General features: G+C 46.5%; 1 long non-coding RNA gene across 1 annotated transcript; it reads left to right on the plus strand.

Annotated features, from left to right (window-relative positions):
- Nucleotides 1-99: 99 nt before the first annotated feature.
- Nucleotides 100-15,630, plus strand: LOC144333504 (uncharacterized). The gene is made up of 4 exons (XR_013402197.1): nt 100-322; nt 413-573; nt 12,316-12,397; nt 14,589-15,630. It is a non-coding gene; the product is annotated as an uncharacterized LOC144333504 (long non-coding RNA).
- Nucleotides 15,631-16,961: the final 1,331 nt, after the last annotated feature.

Genomic DNA, 16,961 nt, shown 5'->3' on the forward strand with positions numbered 1-16,961 from the left:
CGCCCCGCTTCCGCCCCATCCCTCTCCAGGCCGCGCCTCCGCCTTCGCCCCGCCCCCGTCTCCGCCCCTGCGGGGGCTGCCCGCCCCGCACCCCCCTAGCCCCCGCCGAGCGACCCGCAGCTGCCGCCAGAGCCCTCTGCCGCCGCGGAGGTGCTAGGACAGCCGCGGACGGCCCCCTTCCCCGTGCCCCGTGCAGCGAGGGCAATAAAAAACTCGCCCCTTCCAGCTCACCGGGTCCAACGGGTACGGTACAAAGTGCTGTCTCTCGCCACAGCCGCCCTTGTGACAAAGCAATAAGGCTAATGACCATGGGGAGCTCACGGTGAGCTTTAGCTTTATGATAAAGCTTGGCTTGTTACCTCGTTTCATCTTTACATCTGGCCCATCAACTATGTACTCTTACTGTCCCCAGTTTATGCATGGATAAGGAAAGCTGAGATACGGAGACGAGTGATCCATCGAGTAATAAACGGCACAGGTGGGGTTTGAGCTCCATCAATTTGATTGCAGAGGCTTTGAACAACCCTACAGGCTTCTCTCAGATCTTTTCTGGACCTTTTTCTATACACTTTGGTAAAGTATTATGTTACATGGGAGGTCCACAGACACAGAAGTTGACTTGCCCAAGATCACATAGCTGTTTGGGTGAATCTGTTTGGGTGAATTTGACTCTGATGTCTGTGCCCTTTCCATTTGTTAAAACAACAGAAAAAAAAAATTCCATATTATTGGCATTTCCAGTATTCCCATGTCAGGAGTAGTGAGTAGCAGTTTTAAACCCTATGCACCTTCCTAGATGCAGGAACTGATCAGGACTCTTGGTGGCCTCTAGATCCCAAACAGGGCCCAGCTACTAGGGGTCCAATCAAAATTCCAGACATCACAGGTTTATGGAGCAATCTGCCGTCTATATACGTGGGGTCGGGAGTGACAGGGTGGGATAGGGAGAGGCTGGAAAGGTCCTGCAGCCCTCACTTCAAACTAGTAGATATGGCAGGGGAGTTTTCAAGAATTCACGCACTAGATGCTGGCTGAAATTCATGGCATTCCCTAACCATTTGTTGAAATACCGTTATGGGTCTGGTGCAGTGGCTCACGCCTGTAATCCCAGCACTTTGGGAGGCCGAGGTGGGTAGATCACTTGAGGTCAGGAGTTCGTGACCAGTCTGGCCAGCATGGTGAAACCCTGTCTCTACTAAAAATACAAAAATTAGACGGGCGTGGTGGCGCGTGCCTGTAATCCCAGCGGCTACCCAGGAGGCAGAGGCAAGAGAATCGCTTGAACCCGGGAGGCGGAGGTTGCAGTAAGCCGAGATCGTGCCACTGCACTCCAGCCTGGGCGACAGCAGGAGACTCTGTCTCCACATACATACATACATACATACATACATACATACATACCATTATGTATAAAGCTCAATGCTGAGCAGGACATGGAGAGAACGTTCTTGTCCTCCACCTCCTGGGGAGGGGACACATTCAAGGAGAACAGTGAAAGGGCTGAAATAAGGCTACAATGTATAAGGGAAGGAGACAACCTGAATAAGGAACCACTTTTAATGTTCTTTCTGATCACAGGAAAGAGTACATGCTTGTGTAATAGATTCAAACATCACCAAAATGCATAACTTAGAAAGTGAGCCAGGCGCGGTGGTTCACGCCGATAATCCCAGCACTTTGGGAGGCCACGGCGGGCGGATCACGAGGTCAGGAGATCGAGACCATCCTGGCTAACATGGTGAAACCCCATTTCTACTAAAGATACAAAAAAAAAAAAAATTAGCCGGGTGTGGTGGTGGGCACCTACAATCCCAGCTACTCGGGAGGCTGAGGCAGGAGAATGGTGTGAACCCGGAAGGCAGAGCTTGCAGTGAGCAGAGATTGCGCAGTTGCACTGTAGCCTGGGCGACAGAGCAAGACTGTCTCAAAAAAAAAAAAAAGAAAGTGAAAGTAAACATTTGATAAATTGAACCTCCATTCTTGATTAAAAAAAAGAATCCCCTAAGAAACCAGGAAGAGGATAAAGGACATCTACAAGAAATCTAGAGCAAACATTACTGGGGAAATACAGAAGTGTTCCTATTCAAATCAGAAGTGAGACACTGATGAGCTATTACTGCTGCTAGACAGTGTGGAGCTGTAGTCAGAGCCAGTACCACAAAACAAAATTAACAATTGTATACGCAGAAAAGTAAAATTGGTCATTATTTATAGATTATATGATTACCTAGAATCCCCAAGAAAATAAACGATCAAGCTATTATTAGAACTGGTAGGAAGGGTAGCCTAATTTAAAAAACACTGACTTTCTTGTACAATAATCACCTAGAAAATATAAAAATAAAAAAGGTTCTTATTGACCATTTTTGGTTTGGGTAAAAAAGAAAAAAAAAGTAAAAAGGCTGTATTTACAAGAGCAAGAAATATTGTTAAATTTCTGGTTATGAACATATGAGACACCTAATCTTACTTTAAACAGGAAAATGCAAGTTAAAAATGAGATACTGGCTGGCCGTGGTGGCTTATGCCTGTAATCCCAGCACTTTGGGAGGCAAAGGTGGGGGGATCACGAGGTCAGGAGTTCGAGACTAGCCTGGCCAACATAGTGAAACCCCATTTCTACTAAAAATACAAAAAAATAGCTGGACATGGTAGTGGGCACCTGTAATCCCAGCTACTCAGGAGACTGAAGCAGGAGAATTGCTTGAACCCGGTAGGCGGAGGTTGCAGTGAGCCAACATCATGCCATTGCACTCCAGCCCAGGCGACAAGTGCAAGACTCCATCTCAAAAAATAAATAAATAAAAATGAGATACCTTTCTTTTTATTTAGCAGATTAACAAAAATGGAAAAGATGGGTAATATCAAGTGTTGGAGAAGGCTTGGGGTAATGCAGGCGTTTTCTGGAGGCTAAAGCAACTCCATCTGGGAAGCTAATCTGCCATGTTGACTTTTCAACAACCTCTGTTCCAGGAATGACTCTAAGTTTTCTACTTTACCTACTATTACCATAAATCCTGCCCTTAGGCAGATTCACATAGCATTCATGACTTTGCCTGAGGGGTCAACTTCAATTATTCAACACACTCTTTCCCTATGGAGCCCTGGATTTGCAGGGTAATCTACCATTTCATCTCTGAAAGTATGGCCTCTATTCATAAGTCCCTATGAAATGTTTCTTTCTGAGAGACTGGATATGTCAGCCTCTTTCTTCGACTTTTCAGCTTCCCTGAACTTTGGGGGTAGGTTTGCATAGACCTGCTCACCCCAGAAGACCTTTATACCCAAATTTCTATGGTGTAAATGTTCCCCATGGCCGATTTCAAGCTGTCGAGATGATGTCACTGAATGGAGTTGGGAAGAGCTGTGCAGAAGCATGCCATTATGTAGATTTCCACCATGCAGACACAATAGATAGACGTAACATCAACAGCACAGATTTAAGAAGGCAGTAAAATGTTTGGAAAAGTGATGGATTTTTGGTTTTTGTTATCTGTAATATAACGTATTTAATTGTAAGTGTATATAATTTAGTTTTTTTTTTTTTTTTAATGATTGCTGTGTTTAACAACAAACTCACCAAATTCCTGGAAATTTGACAATCAGTTTTCATGAGCTTGTCCAAGTTGGCCCCAGCACACTACTCCACTCATACTGTACATCTTTGCTACTAAATGTGTGATCTGTTGACCAGCAACATCGATAACATATGGGAGCTTTTTAGAAATGCAGAACCTCAGGGCTTACCCCAGAGTTATTGAAGCAGCATCTGCATGTTAACAAGATTCCTAGATGATTTGAATGCTTGAGACACAGTATTTTAAAGTGCTGTGTAGCAGTTAATAAAAATTTCAAAAAAGGAGGTCAATCTTTAGGAACTGTTACAGAAAAGAATTCCAAATATACTGTTGAGTGAAAAAAAAAAGCAATTTCTAGAATCTAAGGTGAGGACATTTAGATAAAACTCACACAATGAGCTAAATTTATATTTCTAGATGTTATGTAAATACATATGTAAATGGATAGAAACAGGTTTGGAAGGATAATGGTCACCTCTGGGTAAGGGAATGGTAATGGATTTGGAGTTCAGATGGGAAAGTCATGGGATGACTAGAGATCAAGAAAGAAAAAGTTTCTGAGAATCATTCCTGCCCTTGGCCTTCTGAGAAAATCTTCCCCGGCAGATCTTAGCTGATGTTAAGAATGCTACCATTATTCATTCATCTTTTTGGTTTAACACATATTAAAGTGCAAATACTTTTGTGTGAACATAGCAGTCATTACATACACTTCATTGTGAGTTGATAGGATACATATATCTTTTCTTTTCTTTTCTTTTTTTGAGATGGAGACTCACTCTCTCGCCCAAGCTAGAGTGCAGTGGCGCCATCTCAGCTCACTGCAATCTCTCCCTCCTGGGTTCAAGTGATTCTCCTGCCTCAGCCTCCCAAGTAGCTGGGATTATAGGCACCTGCCACCACACCCAGTTAATTTTTTTTTTTTTTTTTTTTGAGATAGGTCTCACTCTGTTGCCCAGGTTGGAGTGCAGTGGCGCCACTTTGGCTTACTGCAACCTCCATCTCCTGGGTTCCAGTGATTCTCTTGCTTCAGCCTCCTGAATAGCTGGGATTACAAGCACGCATCACCATGCCTGGCTAATTTTTTGTATTTTTAGTAGAGACAGGGTTTCACTATGTTGGCCAGGCTGGTCTTGAACTGGCCACGAACAATAGCTAATTGGTCTAATAATAACACTAACAATAACTGATGAGCTGAAAACATTTCAAAAATATCTCATAATGTTTTAAGAAAGTTTATAAATATGCGTTGGGCTGTATTCAAATCTGTCCTGGGCTGCATGCGGTCCATGGGCGGTGGGTTGGACAAGTTTGCCCTTTTTTTAAAAAAATTTTTTTTATTTTTATTTTTTATTTTTTGAGAAAGAGTATCACTCTGTTGCCCAGGCTGGAGTGCAGTGGCATGATCTCAGCTCACTGCAACCTCTGCCTCCTGGGTTCAAGGGATTCTCCTGCCTCAGCATCTCAAGCAGCTCACAAGCATGAGCCACCATGCCAGGCTGATTTCTGTATTTTTAGTAGAGATGGGGTTTCACCATGTTGGCCAGGCTGGTCTTGAACTCCTGACCTCAAGTGATCTATCTGCCTTGGCCTCCCAAAGTGCCGGGATTACAGGAGTGAGCCACTGTACCCAGTCAGACAAGCTTGCTTTAAACTCAACCACTAACCTAAGTGTGTTCTTTGTACTGCCCAGAGGTCCTATTGCATCTCCTGGACCATTTGCTGCTTTGCTCTCCTGGAGGACAGTTTCATCCAGTGTCCTCCTCCATCCCCACTCTCAGCTGAGGACCATTGTTCCCATTTTACTGTGAAAATAGAAGCCTTCAAAAGAGAATTTCCGCAAGTTTTAAGCTGCCACGCCTAGGCTCCTACCAGGATCTGAGCTCCATATTCTGCTGTCCTCATTTCTGTGGGTGAACCATCTGTGCTCCTATCCAAGGCCACCCTCTCCACTTGTGCACAAGATTCCACCCGTCTTGCTTACGTAAGGACACCATGTCAACAGTTCTTCCCTTTCTCCTGCATTATCAGTCTCCACAGTTCTGGTGGGTCAAGCTGATTAACATATACATGTGCTATAATTTCTCCCATGAAAAAATAATCCTCTCTTAACCCCCAGTCTCCCTCCAGCAGTGGCCTCATTTTCCTTCTCCTCTTTATGTAAATCTCTTTTAAAAAGAGCTATCTAGACTGACTTTTTCCCGATTCCTCTTCTCTCTTTCTCTTGTAAACCCTCTAGAATGAGGTTTTACCACCATCCTTCCACCACAACTTTTCTTGTCAAGGTCAAAAACAACCTCCACAATGCTGAACCCAATGGTCAATTTTCAGTCCTCATTGTCCTTGACCCATGGGTCCTATTTGACATAGCTGCTTGCTCTCCTGGGAGCACTCTCTTCACTTCGCCTCCTAGACACTTACTACCCTCACCACCACTCCTTTGGGTCTCTTCTGGCTCCTCCTCATCTCCCATCGTTAATGTTGTTATTATTTTATTATTTTCATGTTTTTAAAATAGATATGAGGTCTCACTATGTTGGCCAGGCTGGTCTCCAACTCCGACCTCAAGTGATACTCTTATCTGGGGCTCCCAAATTGCTGGGATTACAGGCATGAGCCACCGTGCCTGGCCTCATCTCCCATCTTTAAATGGAAGGCCTCAGGGCTCAGTGCTTAGAATTCTCTCTACCCTCACTCCCTTGCTAATCTCCAATCTCATGACTTTAAATAGCATCTATACCCTGACAATTGTCAAATTTACATATCCCTAGCCCATATATCTCTTCTGAACTATATATATTCTCATATATCCAATTGTTTTTGCACAGTTTCCATGTGTGTGCCCAATAGGAATCTCCAGTGTAATATGTCTTAATCTGAACTCTTTGTACCCCAAACCTATTCCATCCACATTCTTCCCATCTCAGTGTTGTGCTGAAGCCCTGTCCACTCCAATAGGGAAGGCTCCAGGTTCAAGGGGCCAAAGAAGAGACCCAGAGCCAGCAAACAAGACAAGATTTTTTTTTGAGAGGGAGTCTCACTCTGTCGCCCAGGCTGGAGTGCAGTGGTGCGATCTTAGCTCACTGCAACTTCCACCTCCTGGGTTCAAGCGATTCTCCTGCCTCAGCCTCCTCAGGATTACAGACATGCACAACCACGCCCAGCTAATTTTTATATTTTTAGTAGAGACGGGGTTTCACTATGTTGGCCAGGCTGGTCTCGAACTCCTGACCTCAAGCAATCTGCCCACCTCGGCCTCTCAAAGTGCTGGGATCACAGGGATGAGCCACTGGGCCTGGCTGACGTGGGGTCTATTGAGGAGAACTTACATACAAGATGGTCCAGTGGTGGTGAGCTGGACAGTAGAACCGCTGTCACCTGCAGAAAGCATGCATTTTCCCTCAACACCCGCTCCATAACAACCTCCACCTGGCAACCTTCATTTAACCCAAAATAAAGGGCTTCGGTCCCCTGTATGGCCCTTGTTCCACAGGATGGGAAGGGGGCTCAGAGGTTCCTCATAGATGAGGATCTCTAGGCTGCCCACTCCAGGATTTCTCAGCTCAGAACTCCAAACACATATCAAGTATATCTGCCATTCAGGGTCATTTTCAGGATGTGCTTCGGTTATTGCCGTCAGATGTGTCTGCCATACATTCAGTAAATGGCAACTCTGTCCTTCCAATTTCAGGTCATAACTCTTGGTGTTAGCCTTGGTGCATCTCTTTCTCTTGCACCCCATGTCAGATCCATCAGCAAACCCTGCCTCCCGAGCTCCTTCACAAAGCCTTCCCTAGCGTCTCCAGAGGGTAGTGCTCAGGGAGGCCAGTCCTCCCCTCCTAGCACCAGTGTCATCTCCTATCTTAGGATCCACAGGAAGAAGTCTCTGTCAACTGGAAGTAACCTGCTGGCCTGTGACGTGTAACCAATTTTACTTTGCTGCTGCAATCCTCGGTGCCTGGCAGGTAGTGGATATACAAGAAACACTTACTGAATTAAAGAAATTTTGAAAAATAATTGTTCTTTGTGAAAAAGGACCCTCATGGGTTAATACTCAGCAATAGAAAGGAACAAGTGGTTGCTAAATGCAATACCATGGCTGGATCTCAGGTGCCTTACGCTGAGTGAAAAAAATGACAAAATTATAGAGATGGAGAACAGATTAGTGGTTGCTCAGGGCTGGGGAGGATTCGGGGAGGGATGTGTGTGACTATGAAGGGGTGGCTCAGGAACATCTTAATGGTGATGGATAGTTATATGTCTTGATTATAGTGGTGGTTATGACTCTACCTGTGATAAAATTAGGGTTGCCAAATGAAATACAGAATGCCCAATGTATTTGAACTTAAGAAAAATAAGGGTCAGGCGTGGTGGCTTATGCCTGTAGTCCCAGCACTTTGGGAGGCCAAGGCAGGTTGATCACTTGAGGTCAGGAGTTCGAGACCAGCCTGACCAACATGTTAAAACCCCATCTCTACTAAAAACACAAAAATTAGCCGGGTATGGTAGTGGGCACCTATGATCCCAGCTACTTGGGAGGCTGAGGCAGGAGAATCACATGAACCTAGGAGGTGGAGGTTGAAATGAGCTGAGATCACGCCACTACACTCTAGCTTGGGCAACAGAGTGAGACTCCATCTCAAAAAAAAAAAAAAAAAAAAAAAAGGAATAATCTTTTCAGTATAAGTATGTCCCAAATATTGCGTAGGATATGCTTATACTAAAAACAAAATTTAACTGAGTTTCCTGTATTTTCATTTGCTAAATCTGGCAAACCTGGAAAAAAATGGCATCAAACCCTATGCACACACATTTTACCTATGTCACTTTCCTGAGTGTAATACTGTGCTGTGCTTATCTAAGATGTAACCATCTGGGCAAACTGAGTGGCGGGCACACAGACCTCTGTGTACAATTTCTGCAACCTCTTGGGAAGGTAAAATTATTTCCAAATAAAAAGGTTTTTAGAATGGCCCTCAAAGGAAAACCAACTGCTCCTGTTAGTGATGAAAACAAAGAGGTATAGGAAAGTGCTGGTTACTAACTCTGCGTGCTTTATGGAATACTGTAAAACTGGCACTTCACAAAGGTCTTAAGATGTATCCCCCTTGAATGTCAATGCTCTTGTGTAGTTAGTGACAGTATAACAAAGCGGTTATGAGTGTGGGCTCGGGATCCACACACCTGGCTCACATCCTGGCTCCTGCATTTATTAGCTGTGGGTCGTGTTTGCCGTGTTGTGCCAGAGCCAGCCCCCCTCCCCTCCCACCCCCATCTCTTTCCTGTTGCACATTCAGAGACATCAGGCAGGAAGCTTGAGACAGGCCTGCAAGTATTTACACTATTGAGATTGGCAAACACTACAAATCAGGCCATTTTTTTTCTTCCAGAGAGCTAGTTGGTTTTTTCTTTTCTTTTCCTTTTTTTTTTTTTTTTTTTTTTTTTTTGAGACAGAGTTTCGCTCTGTTGCTCAGGCTGGAGTACAGTGGCGTGATCTTGGCTCACTGCAACTTCTGCCTTCTGGGTTCAAGTGATTCTCGTGCCTCAGCCTTCCAAGTAGTCTCCACATGATTAAGAATGTGGGTGGGGCCGGGCGCGGTGGCTCAAGCCTGTAATCCCAGCACTTTGGGAGGCCGAGACGGGTGGATCACAAGGTCAGGAGATCGAGACCATCCTGGCTAACCCGGTGAAACCCCGTCTCTACTAAAAAATACAAAAAACTAGCCGGGCGAGGTGGCGGGCGCCTGTAGTCCCAGCTACTCGGGAGGCTGAGGCAGGAGAATGGCGTGAACCCGGGAGGCGGAGCTTGCAGTGAGCTGAGATCCGGCCACTGCACTCCAGCCTGGGTGACAGAGCGAGACCCCGTCTCAAAAAAAAAAAAAAAAAAAAAAAAAAAAAAAAGAATGTGGGTGGAATAGGTTTGGGGAACAATGAGTTCAGATTAAGGCATTACACTGGAGATTCTTATTAGGCCCACACGGACACTGTGCAAAAACAATTGGATACGTGAGACTATATATAGTTTAGAAGAGATATCTGGGCTGGGGATATGTAAATTTGACAATTGTCAGGGTACAGATGCTATTTAAAGTCATGAGATTGGAGATTAGCAAGGGTTACAGGCATGTGCCACCATGCCTGGCTAATTTTTGTATTTTTAGTAGAGACAAGGTTTTGCCATGTTGGCCAGGCTGGTCTTAAACTCCTGACCTCAAGTGATTCCCCCGCCTTGGCCTCCCAAAGTACTGGGATTACAGGCGTGAGCCACTGTGCCTGGATACTTTTCTTTTTTTTAATTTTTAATTTTAGATGGAGTTTCATCATGTTGCCCACACTGGTGGCAAACACCTGAACTCAAGCAGTCCTCCCATCTTGGCCGCCCAAAGTGTTAGGATTACAGTTGTGAGCCATCACACCTGGCCCAGAGAGCTAGCTGTTAAACATCTACCATCACACCACAGACTTAGAGCCTTAGCATCCTCATCTGTAAATGAGAGGAAGATAGTCATAACCTCGTAATGTTATGAGGAGTAAATGGGATAATGCATGTAGGGTGCTCATCACTGAGTTCTTCAAATAGTTAAGTGGACAGTACTTGTGAGCCAGTATTATCTCTCATTTTAAACTGTGAGCAACTTAAGCACAGGTCTATGCACCACTTCTTGATATCTTTAGTGCCTGGCCTGACATGTAGTAGGATCTCAATGAATGTTTACTAAATTAGTGAATAAATGGCAAATAATAGTAACTTGGGGCCGGGTGCGGTGGCTCATGCCTGTAATCCCAGCACTCTGGGAGGCCGAGGTGGGAGGATCACCTGAGGTCAGGGGTTCGAGGCCAGTCTGGCCAACATGGTGAAACCCTGTCTCTACTAAAAATACGAAAATGAGCTGGGTGTGGTGGTGCATGGCTGTAATCCTAGCTACTTGGGAGGATGAGGCAGGAGAATCGTTTGAACCCGGGAGGTGGAGGTTGCAGTGAGCCGAGATCGCACCACTGCACTCCAGCCTGAGCGACAGAGCAAGACTCCATCTCAAAAAAAAAAAAAGTAACTTGGGGTAATATGCCTCTAGAAAACGTGGTCTTTTTCAGAAGACTTTTAGGACACACTTCTTAATCTTTAAACATGAGGGTTTTCAGGCCCTGTAGCAGGATGCCAGGGGGCCTGGGGTGCACTCCTACCACCCGAGGGTAATGTCTGCCCTTGCAGGCCCGGCTCTGAGCCCCCAAGGAATACAGCTTCTGACGCACCCCCTCCAGGTGGCGGGCACAGGCCCTTGCCTTTCTCTGGGAGCCAAGATGGGGCATTTCTGGCTCTCAACCCGACTACAGGTCATTTAATCCTCACTGGATTTGTCCTGTTTATTTTAGTGAACAGGGCTGTTTACTTTCAGTTCGTGTTTCTAGGGATGCTTACTCATTTTGCTTCCCGTTTATTTACTCTTTGCAAGCACTTGAGTTTGAGTAAATATGTCTATAAAGTTCCAGGGACTGGGTGATTCTGTGTCTGCTATTTTAATGGCTTTTAAACAGTGTCTGCTCAGGTAGGCATTTTATAGATGGGTTGAAAAGATAGAAAATTCTGTTCTCAGTGGCCTCTGACTCCTTTCCAAACTGACAGCTGGCCACCAGCAGCTTATGAATCATGGCTTTTCATCAGTAATAAAAATATCAAAGGCCAACAACCATCTCAAACAGAAACCAACCCACCCTGGTCCAGCAGACATGGGGCTTGGAAACTGACAGGTGTTTAAACTCTAAGGCAGTGTTTAGGGTGCGAATCCCCTGAGTGCTTTTTAAAATGCAGATTCATGAGCCCCATACCTGAAGATCCTGATTTGGAAGATTTGGGCTGAGGCCCAGGGATCTCCACTTTTAACAGGTGCTGCAAGTAATTCTGCCATCTTTAGATCACCCTGAGAAACACTCATCTAAATTCTCAAAAAACACTTGTGCCGATGGCTGGGTTGCCCTTGAACTCAGTTGTTGGGCAATGTGGAGCCAATAGGGCACCAGACAGGGTTGTTTGGAAAGATTAAATCCTCCCAAGTTAGCCAAGATGATGATGAGTATTATTCTGTTAACCCACTTGCTGGAGGTCTAGTTTGTTAGCAGATTGAGAGCAGGGGACCCTATCTCATTCATCTCTTTATCCCCATAATGCCTAAGCCAGTGCATGGCTCACGGAAGGCCGGTGCCCAGGAACATGTGTCTGCACTGGCTGGGACACTCCTGCTGACCACAGAACTAGACAGGCCCCGGTTACCTTGTGGTAGCCACTGAGCCAGCTGTTGGGGACGAACATGGTGGAGAGGCTCCGAGCCATGGTGACCTATTCGCCTCCTCCCAAGGCCGGAGACTAGGTCTGAGTGGACAGGCCTGAACCGGGTGCCTTTGTTGCCAGATCATCCCCCTGCCTTGGGCCCCAACTTCCAGGGCTCTGCATCATCCCTAGAGCCCATTATGACATCATCAGTGCAATCTGAAGCAGTAACATCCTCAGGGAACCCCAAGCCTCAGGCTGATGTATATGGTGGCCAATGTCTAAATGTTGGCACCTGACCTGGGGGCGGGGTGTCTTGTATTCTGGGAGGCTAAGGATAGAGACTTTCTTCTTTCCTTGAAGAACTCTTCCCTCATTCTCCATTTTGGCCCCTTTGTTTGCTTCCTGCCAGCCAATGCTCTAATTATTTCACTAATACGTGTTTACTTTTTTATTGTCTGTCTCTCCCATCAGAATGTGAGCTCCAGGAGGACATGGCCCTCCCTGTTTCCTTGTTCCCTGCTGTGTCCCAGTATCAAGCACAGTGTCTGATGTAGTAAGTGCTCAATAAATACTTTCTGGGGCATGAAGACATGAATGAGAGGCTTCACTGGCTCCGGTCATCCATTCATTTATTCATTCGAAATGCATGCCTTGTGTATCTGTTGTGGCCCAGGCTCTTGTCGACCTGAATAACTTCTATTTCTGCCCTGAGGAGCAGTCAACCTGGTGGCGGGCTGCTGGAGACACATCCTTTGTGTAATGCACTCTGACAGGGGCTATCTCTGAGCTCTAACAGAGATGAGGTTGCTTGGAGGAGCACGCTGTGGCAATGACAGGCTCTTAAACCAGAGAAATGGTATCTCGTCTAGCAGGATTTCCCGCGCCTGATTCAGGGAGCCCCATCTGCCCTGAGGCCTCTGCCTATGCTGACAACCACTGCTGCTTGTTTCTGCTAATATTGCAGCAGGGTGCTTCTATAGAAGCAATCTATAAAACACCATTTACAGCCATAACTGAACCACAAAAATCAATCCCCAACGCTCACTCCCATCAACAAACATGCTTTGAGGGCCTCCTGGGTGTGGCGCACAGTTTGATGGTGCCCTGGGAGACAGAGGGATGAGTAAAATGAGGACTCTGCCCCTGGGGGAGGATGGATTTCGAATCTCCCAAGGGAGACAGGCCACATGGGAATGGGATAATTACTGGACTCAGCCAAAGTGTGGATGCCAAGTAGAGAATGAAGGCTCTAGAACTGCACTGGCTAGTACCGCAGCCACCAGCTACACAGGGCTATTGAGCCCTTGACATGTGGTTACACCTTCAAGTACCTCTCACACTGAGAAGTGCTATACCTGTAAAACAATGTACACATTGGATTATGTACAAAATGTATGAAATATCTCCATTTTAAGATATTGCTTACAGGTTAAAATGATAGTATTTTGGATACATTGTTAAATATACTATCATTGCTATATTAGTAACGTTAATTTCACCTGTTTTTATTACTTTTTTTTTGGATACAAAGTCTCGCTCTGTCACCCAGGCTGGAGTGCAGTGGCACCATCTTGGCTCACTGCAATCTTCCCCTCCTGGGTTCAAGCGATTCTCCTGCCTCAGCCTCCCAAGTAGCTGGGATTATAGGCGCCTGCCACCACTCCTGGCTAATTTTTGCATTTCTAGTAGAGATAAGGTTTCTTCATGTTGGCCAGGCTCGTCTCGAACTCCTGACCTCAAATGATCCACCCGCCTCGGCCTCCCAAAGTGCTGGGGTTATAGGCGTGAGCCACCATGCCCAGCCTGTTTGTGTTACATTTTAAAATTGCAGCCACTAGAACATTCAAAATGACATACGTGGCTTCCACTGTATTTCTGTGAGACAGCACTGGTCTAGGAGTAGAGGATCCAGCAGGGGACCAATAGCCTGTGTGACTGCAGCTGCAAGAATTCTGAGGAAATGGGACAATGAGGAGCCTGCAAGGGGAAACCGAAGATGGGTGTGGGGAGGACATTTGAAAAGTCTGATCATGAAGGGAAGGAGGGAGGTGGCAGTTCCGGGAGGCCACCAGGGTCCCAGGGACAATCAGTAATAGACACTCACCAGGTCTTCCTCTCCCTCCTGCCATCTTCCAGAAAGACAGACCCTGGGCACTTGCAGACACCCCCCCTGCCCCCCCGCACACCCCTGGCAATGCTCTAGAGTGAGGGTCCTTCATTTCAGTCCTTGGCAAGGGGGAGTGAGCCAGAGATGGCAATACGCTGCATGTGGCTGCTAAGTCACGGTAAGTAACAGCCTTGGCCAGGCCATCCATTGCAAGGTGGGTTAAAAACACACCTCTCCTCCCTGACTCCCGGCTCTGGGCCCTGGGTAAAGGGCAATGGTGGGGAAGGAGAGACCAGGGATACTGATATAGATGCAGCTGGGAGTTTGGTCAGTGTTTGAGATCAGGGAGGATTTCTCAGAGCAGCAGTGTGGCCCAGGAGGAGGAAGTCAGTTCCCTGACCTAGCCAGACAAAGCTCCCATTATGGATACGTTTCGTCGGGGGAAATCAGGCAGCCTGGATCTGATGTTCACTTCTCTGCCCGTGCCACCCCCCCCCCGCCTGCCCCCTCAGCCACACAGAGAAGCTGTAAACACTCGAATACAAGGATTAACTCTGCATGTGGTGTCTGGGACATTATGAACAACTCTTGGTGGCCGTGTTTGTGTCTGTGTTAAATTGATCTTTTTAACCCCCAGCACCTAGGACGTGAGGCTGCCAAGCTTGGTATTCAATAAATATTGATGGATGAAGGAACAATTGAAGAAAGGAGTGCATGAGTAAACAAATGACAAATATGTCAAAGCATGGATGCAGATTCTTAGAATGGGCTAATGCTGTTTTCTGCTAGATTTTTGGATGTAGGCAAGTGAGTTCTCTCATAATACAGATCCACAGTGTCTGGGTCAGAGGAGAAGTGATGCTTGGCATGGCATTTCACCATCCTGCCTGCCTGCCTGGGGCCCTGGGCCTACAGGCTTTGAGGACAGGGTATGGCCAAGCTGCAGCCTTCCTGGGCTAAAGCTCTGCCTTTTAGTCTCTTATCCTACTTTTTAGAAGCCCTTTAAGGTCTTTGTAAAATGAAATATAACGTGAAGAATTCCAGGAAAACTGGATAAGCCTGACTATGGGTGGGCGTGGCTGAATTATTTCCCGGGCTGGCTAAGGAAGGGCTCCCCTAAGTTCATCGGAAGCCTGCAGCTTCCCCTTATGGCCACTGGAGGGCACTTGGACCATGAAATACCAGATCGTCTCCGCGTCCCCGGTCTTTGGAGATGTGTGATTCAATTCAACAAACGTTTCAAAATCAACACCATAATGATAGCGCTTTTGTGTTGAATATCCAATATGGCGCTAAACACTTTATATATATATGTGCGTGTATATATGAACTTGCTTAATATTCACTACAACTGTTGTGAGTTACTTAGGCTATTTAGGAAAAAAAATCAAGGCTTAAAGAAGTCAAAGTACTTAACCAAGATTGCTTACCTAAATAAAATTTGGGAGTAAGGACTTGAACTCAAGCCCTTGGGCACTAACCATAAGTAATAAGTGCACACAAGGCTGAAATGAGGACTCTCTTATAAGCAGGAAGACGCACACACCACACAAATATTACTGTTCCTGAACAACTTACACATTCTGAAATTGGAAGATGACTTATAATTTGTACATTACATGGTAATGTTTCTTTTTTCCCTTGAAATGATGTTATTAAATAAATGAAGTGTCTCACAATTCATGGTGTCTTAACTTGGATGAAATAAAGTCATAGTAATACAAGGCAGGGAAAGATAATTTTCATTTAACATTTAAATAGCACTTACTATGTCCCCAGAACTATTCAAAGCACTTTACATCAAGGAACTCAATGAATCCTCATAGGCACCCTCTGAGAAATGCGTTATCACCCTCATTTACAGAGGAGGAAATGGAGACACAAGGAGGAAGGCAACTTGCCCAAGGTCACACAGCGAGGAAGAGCTGGGATCAGGGTCTCTGGTAGTTTGGTTCCAGTCTGGGCTCCAAGCCACTCTGGGCTCTGAGAAGAACTTGGGAAATGAGGCTGGAGCTGGCCATGAGAGGGAGATGGTAAGCATTGCACCAGAAGAAATGCCCTGTGGAGGTGAGGGTGTTCCAGGCAGAGGAAAAGCATGAGCAGGCTGGGCGCAGTGACTCACGCCTGTGATCCTAGCACTTTGGGGGGCAGAGGCAGGCGGATCATCCGAGGTCAGGAGTTTGAGACCAGCCTGGCCATCATGGCAAAACTCTGTTTCTACAAAAATATAAAAATTAGCTGGGTGTGGGTGGCAGGTGCCTGTAATCCCTACTACCAGGGAGCCTGAGGCAGGAGAATCACTTGAACCTGGGAGACAGAGGTTGCAGTGAGCTGAGATTGCGCCCCTGCACTCCAACCTGGGCAGCAGGACAAGACTCCATCTCGGGGGAAAAAAAAAAGAAAGGAAAAAAAAGAAATGCCCTGTGAAGGTGAGGGTGTTGCAAGCAGAGGAAAAGCGCGAGCAACCAAAGCCGGGAAGCAGGAAAGCACCAGGTGAGGACTTGGGCTGGGCTTGGAGATGGGGGCTCGGGCCTCGGGCCTGGGCTACTTAGAGGCTGGGACAGCAGAACAGAGGCTTGCAGAGCCAGAGGCCCTGGGACCTCCTAGGGGTGGGGAAAAAGAGAGGAGTAGAATGTTGGGGCAGGAAGGTAGGGGGTGCTTCAGTCCAGGGAAGAGCTGAGGCCACCCTGCCCCGGCCACTCTCCAGGGAAGGGCCATTTGGGAAGTGCAGTGTGTGCTCAGGAAATGGCCGGATTGGGTTACCGGGAAGATTAAAGGAGCTAAATCGGGCCTGGGCCTGGGAGAGGTGTCCAAGAAGGGAACTGCAGAGGACCAGCAGCTGGAAGGCCAGGAGAAGCAGCCTGGGACCTAGGGGTGGGGGCAGGGATCCTAGTCCAGGCTTGAAGCCCTCTCAACACCAAAAAGCTAGAATGTGGGGTCACCAAATAAAGGCCTCCTCACTTAGACGGGGCTGGGGCTGGCGTGGAGTCCCAGAGGAGAAGAGGAGAGG

This window comes from Macaca mulatta, chromosome 12 (genome assembly GCF_049350105.2).
Source record: "Macaca mulatta isolate MMU2019108-1 chromosome 12, T2T-MMU8v2.0, whole genome shotgun sequence".
Classification (NCBI taxonomy): Eukaryota; Metazoa; Chordata; class Mammalia; order Primates; family Cercopithecidae; genus Macaca; species Macaca mulatta.